The sequence below is a fragment of the Malaclemys terrapin genome, chromosome 6 (assembly GCF_027887155.1).
Source record: "Malaclemys terrapin pileata isolate rMalTer1 chromosome 6, rMalTer1.hap1, whole genome shotgun sequence".
NCBI lineage: Eukaryota > Metazoa > Chordata > Testudines > Emydidae > Malaclemys > Malaclemys terrapin.
This window is the reverse complement of record NC_071510.1, coordinates 58919586-58933563: the sequence shown is the minus strand read 5'-3', so window position 1 is coordinate 58933563 and position 13978 is coordinate 58919586.

The window sequence follows — 13978 nt, the reverse complement described above, 5'->3', positions numbered from 1 at the left end:
CTGTGATGTTTTATAGGCACCTTGAATTTAGATACCGTGACAGACAGCATTTGAACACCTACATACTTTCATGTATCCTACCCTATGTGACATGCGCAACTAAACTACACAGTGCAAATTGCAATTACATATAACATTTTAAATTTATATTGATGAGGTTAATTACAAAGTCATGCAATACTGTTTCTGTTCCCTGATTGGCTCCCTTATCAAATGGGTATATTGCAACTGAATATATAATAAACATTCCTCTCTGTGTGTGGGTTAACTGCTTTAGTAATAGAAAAATTACCAGGTCATTTGTGTAATTGATCATCATACTGTGAATGTCTAATATTCATATTAAACTGATCACAAACTGCAGACCAAGTAGTGTTTGCTGAAGAAATTTGCAAATAATTTTGAATGAGAAATACATTTGAGATGTTTATGATCCACTCATGGGAAATTTGATCATAAATTATTTGTGCTAATTATTCGCTCAGCTCTAGCTATTGTACTATGAATAGAATACACGTCACACTATCACACTGTGCCTGGAACTACAAACTGCTTAAAGGCCAGACTAAAATTAGGTCACTTACATGCCAGAAGCACAGAGTGGCCAGGGATCATGCATATAGCATAGACAAGTATGTTTGAAACCATATCCATGCACTTTAGTGTTCCTCCACTTCACAGGCAAATCATTAAAATGAAGTGGATTCAGTAGATTTAAGATACTGGCAGCCACAAGATGTGAACTTCTTAAATTCCTCCTCTAAACTATCTTCACCCAAATATTTACATCTTACACAAAAGGAGGAACAAGTGTATAGGATGGATGATTAAGTAGCAAAAGACAGAGTTAAGGTGACTTTAAGATTATTTGACTTTCAATTTAATTTTTTTAAGTGTCTCTTTTTTAACTGTGCATTTCCCTGCTTTCTAACTTTTGTTTGTGGGGGAGGGCACAACATTCTCTTTACATTTCCCCCCGTTTAATAACAGTTTAATAAACTTTGCCAAGGAATACTTTAGGTATTTCAATTCCAAATAGTTTTTTTTTCCTTGATCCTACCCCAAACTTAGTTTAAAAGCTTTTCCACTCATAGAAGCCTGTCCATTCACATAAGTTTGTGTATCAAACATTTGTTGGTTATCAATTTGCACCTTTTTAGGTACTTGAAAAATTACAAATAATTTCATTCTTGGAAAAATTTTATCATTGGTACCCAAATAAATCTCTCTCACTTTTAACTCATGGTTGAGTTAGACTAAATAAACCCACTATATAAGCCAGTTCTTGTCTGTTTAGATGAAGTCCATCCCTGTTAGCCTATCCAACTTCATGATATATGATTGCTGTCTTCGTAAGTGGCTTTTCCTTGTATTATTGTAACTGTGACTTACCTCTGAACTTTTTGTATATGTATCATGATAAATATTCTGCCCTGAGCTTTGTTCTTCCCAAACAATATAAATGGAAATGGAATGTCTGCATTTTTAAAGGCCTTACATACATCATTTAGATCTCAGAAATGATCATGGAATGTCTGTCTTTTAATAAGGGCTCCATGGATCCTTCTATAACCCTTTGGGAATCATTCTAGGCAACAATTAGGGGAACTTGCATAACTTTTGTCTCTGCTAGATAACTGATAAGGCGGCCCTAAAGGATAAACACAAGATTTACCATGCAGATGCTCATCTCTTGAATGAATCAGGAAGCAGAAATATCAACCAAATGCAGTACTGCTGATTCATATTAATATTTTTAGTATTAGAACTAAGCAATCTTGCTATATGGAAAGAAATTGGGCAGGCACATATAAGTTTAAAGAAGTTTCAGAGCTCCTCTGCTATCACCTTCTTACTAGCCTTCACTTTTGGCTCCACTATTATATAATTGAAATAAAATTGCATTGAATTTCTGAAGTAATAGAAATCCCTACAATTCCTCAGAAGAGGCAGATGCAATGAATGTATTGGACAATTTGCTCAGTGATTTGTCGTTTAAAAGTCACCTCAAATGCATATCAGAACATTCACAAAAGAAACTTATTCAGGGAAGGGAAATCCTACACAACATTCAGAATATGCCTTCAGGAAAGTTTCTAGGAACAGTTTTCTTTAAAGTGCTCAAAAAGCTATGCCTTCGATTGCTACAGGGAGCTCTTAAAGAAAAATTTCAAAAAGGCCAGCTACCTAAAGAAATGAGAGTAAACTTTAATTGCTTGTCAACCTTAAAGAAGAAGAAGACAAGGCAAAGCTCATAATTCTCCCTCTGTTTATAAAGTCACAATATTTTACTCCTTTCCATAGGCTGTATACTCACTCCGAAAATTAGAGTTGATAAATTTAATATTTTACCAGCTCAAACCAACAGATTTCCTGCAGTGGATATTGGCTTGAGATGACCACAATGAATGGTTTTATGTCATCCTCCTTCCTAGTGGACAGAAGAACAAAGCTCAGGGTCCTATGTTCTCTCTCTTTATTCTCCCTCCTATTAGATCACCAGGTCAGGAAAAGTCAAACACTTATCTGAGTCCTACCCCCAATAATAGCAGGGTGCTGAAAGGGTTGTAGAACAACTACAGGAGTATGCACCTAGGTATGGTGTAGATTCAGCAGCCAGTTGAAGGCTAGTGTGGAACTTCATTTCCCTAGTGGACATGCATGGTTATTGTTATGTTCATAGCATACACACAGAGAGGTTAAATAAAAACAATTGTGCTTGCCGGAAGGTCGCACTGTCACACCACTTGATTGCTTAGAATTCAGAATAACCCACAAGGACCCCAAAACAGAAAGAGAAAGCAGGCTGCTCCCAAAGACAGAGCGGCACAACTCACACCACTTTGTTTTAGGCTGGCTCTTTCCAGGATGCCTGATGCTGCCAGATTACATGCATCCCTACAGAGTCCCTTAGCCTGAAAGCAGGCCCAATAACCCCCCTGAAATTTAAAATGGCAGCTTACAATTATAATGCTGCACATTTCTCACTAAAAACACCACTGCATTTGACATGAATTGGTCTCTTTGGCTGTCTCAATAGAGAGGTCAAGGATTGACTGGCTATAGAAACTGAATTATGCTTTTACACCTAGAGTTAGTTTTTCTAGAATAGGGCAGACTTGGAGGATGGTGCTGAAACCTGTGCTGCCAGTTGCCATGCAATACCTGTCCCAAGGAAAAGTAGTGAACGTCAGAGAACTTTTACAGGAGAGAATTGCTTCTGGATATAGAAAATATTGGAAAAATAAAGTTGCACTGTTTGATACTGGAAGTGCAATACTCTGGTTTCTTCTTCTAGTTCTAATATGTATAAATAGCAGTGAAATGCTCTTTTTTAACTTGCTTGTCACAACTGCAACTCTGAATACGAAGAGAAGAAAGATGCCAGCCTGGGTGTGAATTTAGACATCTCTTATACTATCCTCCAAGGGCTCAATTCTGCCTTTCTTATTCTGACAAAACTGTTACTGTATTGGTCCAAGCACTATTGTTATTTTCATGTAAATAGTTCTACTGCCAAAGATTTCAACCACTCTTTTTAGGTGCCATGTATGTCAAGCTGCCTATCACAGGGCAATGTGGTTGTACCCATGGATAAGCAGCAGTATTTCAGCCCCTACCCATCTCTCCTGCCCAATTCACTGTTCTTTGATTTGGAGGTGGAGAATGATGCCAGCTGCAAGTTTTTCACATGAGGGGAATTATAGCTAGCGTTGTTCTTAGTTTAAATAAATCACTTGGGGAAAGGAGAAAACGGATCCGTGTATAGGTTATTTTGTTCACTTTGCTGAGATAAGTATGTCTGAGTGGTTTCTGACTGGTAGAATATGAGCCAATAGGTATATTGCCTTACCTCCTAGGCATAGTTTGTGGGGGAGATGGGTTGGCGGGAGAGGGCGGTTTCAGCATTAGCCCCCGATCGCAGACTATCTGAGTTGGCTGAGAGGCTGAAAGCTAGTAATTGCAGTGTTTCTGTTCACTTTTACTTCAACATTTTAAAGATTAGCCAAATATATTTTGAGAATAAATCCTGTTTGGTATTTCTTTAAAACCAATAGAAAGTGGATTAAGAGGGGAAAGATCAGCCCTGTCTGTATGCATTTAATGATAAAATACTACAACAATGTTTTTCATCCATATCTATTCTCAATTGATTTTAGGTCCAGAGAATACACAAAATGACTTGCTAGAAAAGGAGGTTAAATCCATCCAGACCCATTATTTTCTCTGAAATTATTATTCTGGCATAGTTTTCTTTAGAGGATTATACTGCAAATCTAAGGAAACATAGTCCCTTAAATACAATACTCCAAACCTGAAGAACAGGTGTTGCGTGTGTAATAACACAGAAAGTAGTTTCATGAGTAAGGTTTAGAGCCACTTTGAGTAACAACAAAGTGACTGACTTGAAGTCTCACAATTAGCGATTCATAGGAGGTATTGCAATACCTACACTGTGCAATGTTTTTGTTTTTGCCACGCCCTAGGTATTCCCTGGTGGGATACACATTCGCTCTCAGTTTTAACGCGGTAAAGAATTGACGCTGGGAGAACCCTCGGTATTGTTTCAGCCAGTCATTGCTGATGGGATCATTCCAAAAGTGGCTGGCTCCACTGCCTTGGCATGATAGGTCTTTCCACTGGGAGAATTCCGCATCTCTCCAGTTGCAGGGGATTGGGTATATTGCCCTGGGAGCTGGCTTCTCCCACCTCAGTTTTAGAAACACTTAAGCAAATGTGAAACTTGGGTTCTCTTGTTAATTTGAGTTTAACCCAAGGAAAAAACTGTAAAACAGATTGTATCTGGTCCAGTGCTGCTACACAAGGGGACAAGAGCGTGCTATGTGCCTTCCTTGCTTCCTTTCTTCCATCTCAACACACATGAACTACACAGGGGCCAGCCACAATTCCAATGAAGAGAAAGGTGCTAGCCTGACCAGCACCAGTAACCTCTGGAAGGGGCAGGCTGTGGCGCTGATCCACCTCTGCAATGGCTAGCAGAGATGAGCCAGCACAAGGTGGACACATGCAGCAGCCTGTGACAGAGTCGCTGCTCAAGTGGGAGGTCCCCAGAGCTCCTATAGGAATTAATCCAGAATTCCTGTGTAGATGTCCATTGCTGAATAGCTCCTCACCTCTTTCCAATGCCACAAGTAGCCTAAAACCACAATATATGGTCCTGTGTGTTTTTATAAGGGGAGTATGTTTGTGCTATGTGTGTATTAAAGAAAATATAGAAGTATTCCAGAGAACAAAAGCACTGTTTAAGACTTAGGAGATTTAGTAGCAGAAATGCCTCTCTTTATAAATTTCAGATTTTAAAATAAGTTATCTCAACCCAATTCCATGGATAAACCTTTTACAGAAGAAAAATATATTTTGTGTTCCCAAAAGTCAGGGGAATCACAAATTTTAATCATTCTGTAAATCATTTGTCAGACTAGTACTTGAAAGTTATAGTCTATGAAGTGCCTAGCTGTCTGTAGTGCTTTATATGTAGATGGCTATAATAAGAATCACTCTAGATTGTGATATAATTATGTCCAGAAACTGAACAAAGGGATGCGCTTATATCAAACTGAATTTAAGGTTACCTTGCAAACCCTTATCTTAAGAATTAAATGCCTTTAATTGTCCCCTAATACATAAATCTCATCTTTGTGGCAGGAGATATCTGTTTAAGTGATTAATGTATTGTAGAAAGTGGCTTTTATTTCATACAAAGAGTCAATTCATCTCTTTTACACAAGCAATAACACCACTGATGTCCATAATTTTCCCCGGATGAGGTTGGCAAGATTTTGGGCAAAATTTTGTCTAAATTTCTTTGTAAATAGAATTCTATAATGGAGAATCAATAAGGAGCTACTTACTGCACCCTACTTTCCTCAGAGCAAAGAAGGAGAAACCTGTACTGTCCCTTTAAAATATAGACACTGAACAACATTTTTCTCTTCTTTATACTTAAAGTTCTAAATACCTCCACAACCCTTACTTTTAGTATCAAAAATGTTGAATAAATCAACTGTTTTTAAAGGATATACATTATTATCAAACATATAGAAAGTGTGTATAATACAAATGAATACTGAGACTAACAAAAATCTCACGTTAAAAGGATTCAGCATTACTGTCCTGCATCAAATAAGGGGAAATATTCTTAAAGGTCAACTGAAATGCTTTTAAAAATAGATGACCAGATTCTAAATTGTGCACATGCAATTACTAAGACACAACCAGCCATTTTGCTGCACAGTTACTAAGATTTATTTATTTATAGGTTTTTCTGTGGTACTTTTCAGTGTAGTATTTGAGTTGCTCACAAACTTTAATGGATTTATCCTCTCAAGACCTCTGTGAGCTAGGGTTATATACTTGTCCCCATTTTGCAATTGGACAGAGGCACAGAAAAATGAATTGACTTGCCCATGGTCATGCAGGGAGACCCTGGCAGAACAGGGAATAAAGTCTCTCTTTTCTGAGTCCTGGTGCACTGTCTTAACCCTTTGAGGAACATGTGGAACTTGTACCAATCATGGTACTTGTGTGTACAAATTATGCATACAGGCACTTTTAAAAATCTGTAACTGATCCTGTAAAACCCTGTAGGATCTCACATTTGTCCTTATCCAAAAGTCACTGATGTCAATAGGAGGCTTTCCATTCATTTCAAATTGTTCTCATGGCTTTAAGGATAGAACAAGAAGCAGTGGGCCTAAATTGCATCAAGGGAGGTCTAGGTTGGTGTGATGGGTTGTCCACCCCACACAGGACTGAATGGAGTTAAGGTGGTTGGATAGGCCAATTGACTCCACCTGGAGCGGGAGCCATGGAGTGGGAGTTTGATTCGGAACAGGCTCACTTGTGCAGGAACAAGTTCACCTGTGCAGGAACAGGTGGGGCCTATAAACCATGTAGCAGGCTCCACAGTAGCTAGCAGCTGGAAAAGGGTAGTCACTGGGAAGAGGGAGGAGTGTTTGGGGGTGTCACTGGGAAAGGCTGTAGGAAGTAGTTGCTCCCTGGGAAGAGGCAGGAGGGTTTGGAGCTGGTTTGCCTAGAGAAAGGAAGGGAACCAGAAATGTAGGAAGCAGTCCAGGGAAGGAGCAGAGAGAGTGGACAGAGAAAGCCCAGAACTGCTGAGCTGAGGGTCCCTGGACTGGAATCTGGAGAAGAGGGCAGGCCCAGGTTCTCCTACCCGCCACTGAGAGTGTGGCATAGAAACTGAGGCAGTGAATAGGAAGATTGCCTAGGACTGCTGATGGACTGTACCCCAGAAGGGGGAATGCTGAGTGACCTAGCTGAAGGACTAAGTCATGAAGGTTGTGGTGTGAGAGAGGAGCTGCAGACTAAAGGGAGAGACAGAGTAACGGTGTGCAGACTGTGGACAGGGGCGTTGTCCTTGAAAGCTAATCCCCAAAGTGAGCAGGAGGAGGGGCCAGACTAGTGGTGAGTAGTGCACCCTTGTGACAGTTGAACATTTAGGAAAATTTTCCCATTGGAATAGTTAGGCACTGGAACAAATTGCCTAGAGAGGTCGTGGAATCTCCATCATTGGAGGTTTTTCAGAACACATTAGACAAACATCTGTCAGGAAGGGTCCAGTTACTACTTAGTCTTGCTTCCAGTGCAGAAGAGTTCCAAACTGAGAGTTCAAATGTTATCATGACAACTGGTTCCTATGGACAGGGGCCTTTTATTGGCTACACCCCTGAAGGGTTGTGGAGGTATATCGTGAGATGAGGCAACAGTCTTGGAGGGCCTCCTCATTCCAAAACACTTAGATTTTTGTTACACTTAGATTGTAAGCTTTCTTTTTGTTTGTACAGTGCCTAGCACAATAGGGTCCCAGTCTATGACTGGGGCTCCAAGGTGCTACTGCATTATAAAGAATAATAAATTCAACTCTGGGAGTTTGGTGGCTTACATGCATTCTGACTATTTTTCATTGTATTTATGCACATAGCAAGTGCAGTATTTGTTCACTGTATCTTTAGTATATACTCTATAGTGCACACAAGAAGTTCCTGGGTGATTATTTCAAGATGAAAAGGATCTATTAGTCTAGGAACAATTGGTTTTCTGAGAGGATTATGTGCAGATATGTATATTTTATGAAAAATATATTTAAAAGGTTGATTGGATTTGCTAATTTAAAAAAAAACATTTAGAATAAAATATCTGCCCTCTTACCTGAAAGCTTCTCTCAAATAGTATCAATACAGTCTCATCTATTACAATAGTGATCAATGAAGCTGCCCTGTGAAATAAATAAGAATTGCTGCCTGTTTCTGTGCTTCATATAACTTATTTGTTGACTGCTTCATATCTGACATAACTACTGGAGAGTAACTCCTAGAGTGAAAATGGAAGAAATTAAAAAGGAGGAAACAACTCCTTTGACTCCTTTCTTTTCATTAATAAATACACAATGAGCTTCAGTTTGCTAGCAGAGGCAGTGGAAGTGCACTTTGAAGGGTGGGGACAATGGTGCATAGTGAAACCTGAACACCCTGAGCACTGTACTAAGCATGGGGAGCGGGAGGAAGTCAGAATGGGCTCTATGCCTGAGGCATGGTGGCAGTCAGGAGCAGTGGGTCGGAGGTGGGAATTTAGGGTTTCACGAGTAGGCAGTGGAGTCAGGGTGGGTGCTCTTCAAGAGGAGTGGGTGACAGGCATAAGTGGGGGAAACAGCTGAGTGCTCTGCAGGGGGAGTGAAGGGAGCTACTGATACTTGACCTGGTCACCCCCGGTTCCTGCCTCCTCCTCAGTCCAATTTGGGACAGTGTGGTGATCACTTTAGCCCCTCTGGGTCCCTTCCTTGACTCTTCTTCTCTCCCCTCTTCCCCCCCTCCCCCCCCCCAAGCAGCTATGGAGACCCACCTGGCCTGAACACGAGACAATTAGCCTAAGAATTATTGGTGGGGGTGGAAACATTGTTCAGCCCCCCACAGTATTTCTGTTGTGGGGATACTAGCCCTGATGGCTTCCCTCCCCCCAGGTTCAACCACAGCTAGCTAGAAGTGGAGTACACAGAAGCATTCATCTAGCTTGAGGTTGGTTTTCTTCAGACTGGATCTGTGCCATTCCTCTAAGATAGAAACTCCAGAAGGAAGGACTTACTTTTTTGTGTCCTGTCATGCAATTTATCTTAAATACCAACATTTTATTTTTTATCTTGCTTAAAAATGGATTTTTTTTCATTTTCTTACTATAAAAGCAGTGGCCAGAGAACTGGTGAGCACCAAAAGCTATATTCCAGACAGACATTAGTCTGATATACATCTTCCCTAATATTTGGGCTAAAGACATATACTAGTTGATTTTGTAGAATGGCAATAATTACGTAGATTCTCAGAGAAGTAATGTAGCATTTTAAAGTGATCTAACATGGGCACAATAGCAGTCAGTGGGCAGCTGTTCTTGTGCTAGTCGTAGCTATGTAATGTATGTAATCTGAATAGGAATTTCTGATTCCAAATGCATACCTACATCCTTATTTCACAGGTGCTGATGTCCAGCAATTTTCACACTTTGGAAAAACTGAACTTTTTTTGGTGGTTTCCTCTAAAACTTACAAGTAATTGCAGTCAGAGATGAATGCAAAAATGACTTCATCATTCTTTTCTCTCAAGTGCTTTCTGTAAATAGACAATTGACCATTTAAAATCATGACTTTTGTGGTTCTGACTCCTGTTTTGCTCATGTAAGAAAACTTGGACTTTGATAGAGAATTCAGAGTTCATTTTTAAGACGGTTTATGTAAATATATGCTGTAAGAAACTTTTCTTTCATCATGCATCAGGTAGCTTGAGATTAGTATGTTGTGAATGTGTACATTCAACAGTTTTCTCCATTGAATAGTTGTTAGTTAACTGCTAGAATTGTTTGTTGGAATAGATAAAATTTCAATATATTCTCCAAACACCAGTCTGATCAATGATATTCATTTTACATTGATGGGCTTCATGTACAATACAGTCCCCCCATAAATTGTCACTGCTATATCCACAACTTAGTTTTGAATGTTGTAATATATGCAACTAGCACTAGGGACCAGCTCCAAAGCCCATTAAAGATGATGTAATGAATCCCATTGAGTTCACTGGACTTTGGATCAGGCTTGAAGCTCTCTATTCAGAAAAGCACTTAAGCTCATGCCTGCTGTTAGGCTGAATAATAGGGGTGGATTGCTGAGTTGGGGGCCTAGATAAGTACAGGGGATCTTGACCTGGTTTTGCCTTAGCATATAGAATCAAGCTTCTCTTTAAAATTCATGTCTTAATTCAGTGAACTTTGTATTTTCAGAGACTACAGCTAATGTCATACGACACTGGAAGAGAAGCCTGGTGTTGGTGGGTGGGCTGCAGAAATAAAGTCAAATTTATTCCCCCTGTTGAAAAAGAAAGAAAATCATCCTCAAGACCAGTAGACCGATCATATAAATGCATGTGTACAGTACTCTTGCTCAGGTTACCTGTAAGCCCCTTAGAATGTATGACAAAGTCAAATATCTTAATGCATATTAATTTAAAATGACTTTGCATCAGGGGTGAAAGTAACTTAAAGGACCTACTGATATGCAGGGCAGCCAGGGTCCTGGGCAGATGGGGGGGATCTGGGCCGTGGAAGGGGTGGGGCTGGCGCCGGGGCCAGACTCCCCTAGTCAGCCCTGTGCCACCCATAGTTCTGGTGGCTATTTAAAGGGCCTGGGGCGCCAGCTGCTGATGCAGTAGCAGTGGTTAGGAGCCCTGGGCCCTTTAAATCACAGCCAGAGCCCCAGGATAGCGGCAGACAGGAGCCCTGGAGCTCTGGCGGTGATTTAAAGGGCCCCAGGCCCTTTTAAATTGCCAGGCCCTGGGGCAGCTGCCCCTTCCCTTAAGGCAGCCCTGCCGGTACAGTGCTTAAAGCACTGCCACAGCAGCGCTTTAATGTCGGCTGTGTACTGGTCTCTACCGGGGGCCACTTTCTTACCGGCTTACTTTCACCTCTGCTTGGCATACAGATTTTTTTAATTGGTGATTTATGGCTTAAACCTCAAACGTTGTAATCAGTTTTATGTTTAAAATAGAAGTTGTTATAAATGTACAATGTGCCAAAAATCCACCTAACACTCGTTTGTGAAATTACCATGATTTATTATATCCATATTTGTACATAAACTGAGCAATAACACTTGAAAGGGCTTAATTAAATGGGCTATTTAGGCATGCCTCAAGAGCATTATGTTGAGATTGAAAACCGTGGGCAAACTGATTCAGCTGTCCTGAAGTTCATCAATGGCCCTATTAAGATGTGTCCCTCAGTATGATGGTGTTGTCAGATGGGTATAGAACAATCATAGATGCTGTTGTTAAACAATATATGCATATTGTCCATTAATATTTAAACAGGTAAGAACCTCTAAGAATTCTAGAGAATGAAAAGTGGAAAGAAAAAATGAAATTGGATTCAGCTTTCCTGTTCAGTCCCGGTGTGACCTAGTTTGGTGTGATGAAGGTTGGGGGTGGGGGGAGCTGTCCCTGGGAGTTATAAATGAGAGACAGCCCAAAGGCAAGGAAGAGCTTAGAAGCCACAGTTCAGAGAGAACATGCATTGGTAGAGGATATTTAGAGAAGTAGAGAGACTCCGCATCAGACCTAGATTGAGAGAGGGGATGCTCCTGAAGGAGGGAACACTGAGTTCTTTGGATGATCAGTGGCGTTAGATCAGGCTGTTGAAAGCTGAAGATAGTTGGGAGTCACCTACAAACATCCTTAAGTCATAGAGCCACTGCTAAAGAGGGTAAAGGCTGTCAACAGTAGAAGGAGAGGTCTGCTGGCTCTCTGAGCTGGAGAGCTGAAGAGATGAGGTTGGAGGCTAGGGAAGGGTGAGCTGCTGCTATCTCCAGGTCTAGACTCGGACTTGAGAATGAAACCGGACATAGAGGCACCCCCTCTAGAGGGTCTGGGGTGAGGTGTAGTGAGAGACACTGGAGCTGGTGTTAATGGACTGTGCTGGGGAATTCTGGGTTTTGGTTGCGGGACGTCTATTTATGTTTATGGTCCTTTTTTGGTAACAAATTAACCTCATTAGTGCTATTTATACTTAGTAAGCTTTTGTGCAGTTATCGAGGACTCTGGAAGAGGGAAATCCAGGCAAAGGGCTGCTTGAAGGGCAACCCTGAGACCATGAGGGATCATAGGGGTGGAGGCCACCCTGCCACAATATGATATACAATATTGTAACACTGTGACAGTAGATCCATGGAGGAGCAAGAGAATGATAGTGTTAGAAAATTTGGGGCTTCAGGTCAGGGTTCTATGTAGGGGAGGGCAAAGACTATCTAGTGGGACCATCAAACAGTTGGAGCCCATTAGCCTAGATTAATCCAGCTTCAAGCACAGGAGAGGAAATGCAAGCTAACAGTAGGGGCTGGAAGCAGCTGAGCAGCCTGTGTCTGGATTGGAGATCTGCTCCTTACAGAGGTAATGTTACTAAGTTCAAACAGTCTCAATACAAGCCACCTTTATACTGAAGGCTTTGCTCCCTCTTCAGGGTGAAGAGGAAAGAGGTCTAATGACTGGGTATGCTGTATATTTAAAGGCTTTATTTTCTGCTTGTTCAGAAGAAGATGGGGTTTAAAGACTTGCCTTTTCAGCCCATTAAAAGGCTTCACTTTTTTCTCTATCCCAGAGGGGGAGAGAGAGAGAGTAGAAAAATTTAACTTTACCTGAAGGGCTTGAAATACTGTTAAGAAGTTATGAGAGTTTGGAGAGCAAACCCTGATTTCTCACTCAAGTTCCAGCTCATAGACTGGAACTACAAAATACTGGGCAGATTGGAGTTACTTGCAGCTGTGCACCTTCTGACTTTCATGTTCTCTAAGGATGCTGAAAGTCACTTCTGCCACAAAAAGTTTCAGCAGTGCAGGTGGTGGCATAGTATATAAGGTATTGGTGGATACGAAGCTTTCACGTAAACATCAGTTGTGGCAACACAAACTCTTGTGTCCTGATTAGAGCCAATGGGTGCACAGCACCTCTGAAAGTCAGGCTAAAATGCATGCGCCTTTTAAAAGAGAAATTACAAAACTCATAACTAAGTCTGTAAAGATTATAAATAGGGCAAACCATTCTGACTTCTTAGCACTGGAATGGATTACCTAGGGAGGTGGTGGAATCTCATTCCTTGGAGGTTTTTAAGATCAGGCTTGACAAAGCCCTGGCTGGGATGATTTAGTTGGGGATTGGTCCTGCTTTGAGCAGGGGGTTGGACTAGATGACCTCCTGAGGTCTCTTCCAACCCTGATATTCTATTATTCTTATGTTACTGTTTTTAGAAAACCACAAGTTTCTATGCTGTGCTTACTATCTCAAAAGACTGATGGTGAAGGAAAAAAATGCCTTTTGATCCTTTAATGCAGCATTTCAAAGAACAATAAGAGAGAATGAACAGAGAGAGAGAGTAAATGTCTAGTAGTTGGATATCTTATTCCCTATGAGCATAGTGTGCAGAAAATTCTTTGCATTAAAGATTTAGTTGAGGTACTGTGGTTATGATTAATAAGTATGTGATATTGACATAATGCCATGTCTTGCAAATTCCTATTTAGAGAAGTAGGCATAATTTCCCTAACTACCTTTTAATAAAACTCTGGTGGGTCAAGGTTTCTGGTGATAATGTAGAGAAAACATACACAGCTTGGCTGTCAGATCTGAGTGTTTGTAGGGATGTTATGATTTTCAATGCTACTTAGTATACAACTAAAATAATTTATTATTGAGGGGAAAAGTGTACAACTGAACTTTAATAATAATGATGGATGAATCTCAGAAATGTTGGCATTATAGAATACGCTTTCACAAAGCATTTTGGTTTTCTTCTCTCCAAAGCCACCTCTATTTCTTCCCACTTCCTAACACAACTAGCAACTTCTCTTCTTCAACTGGCTCAGCCTGCTCTGACCTTGCTTCCCTTCCATCTGTATCTCTACAATCAA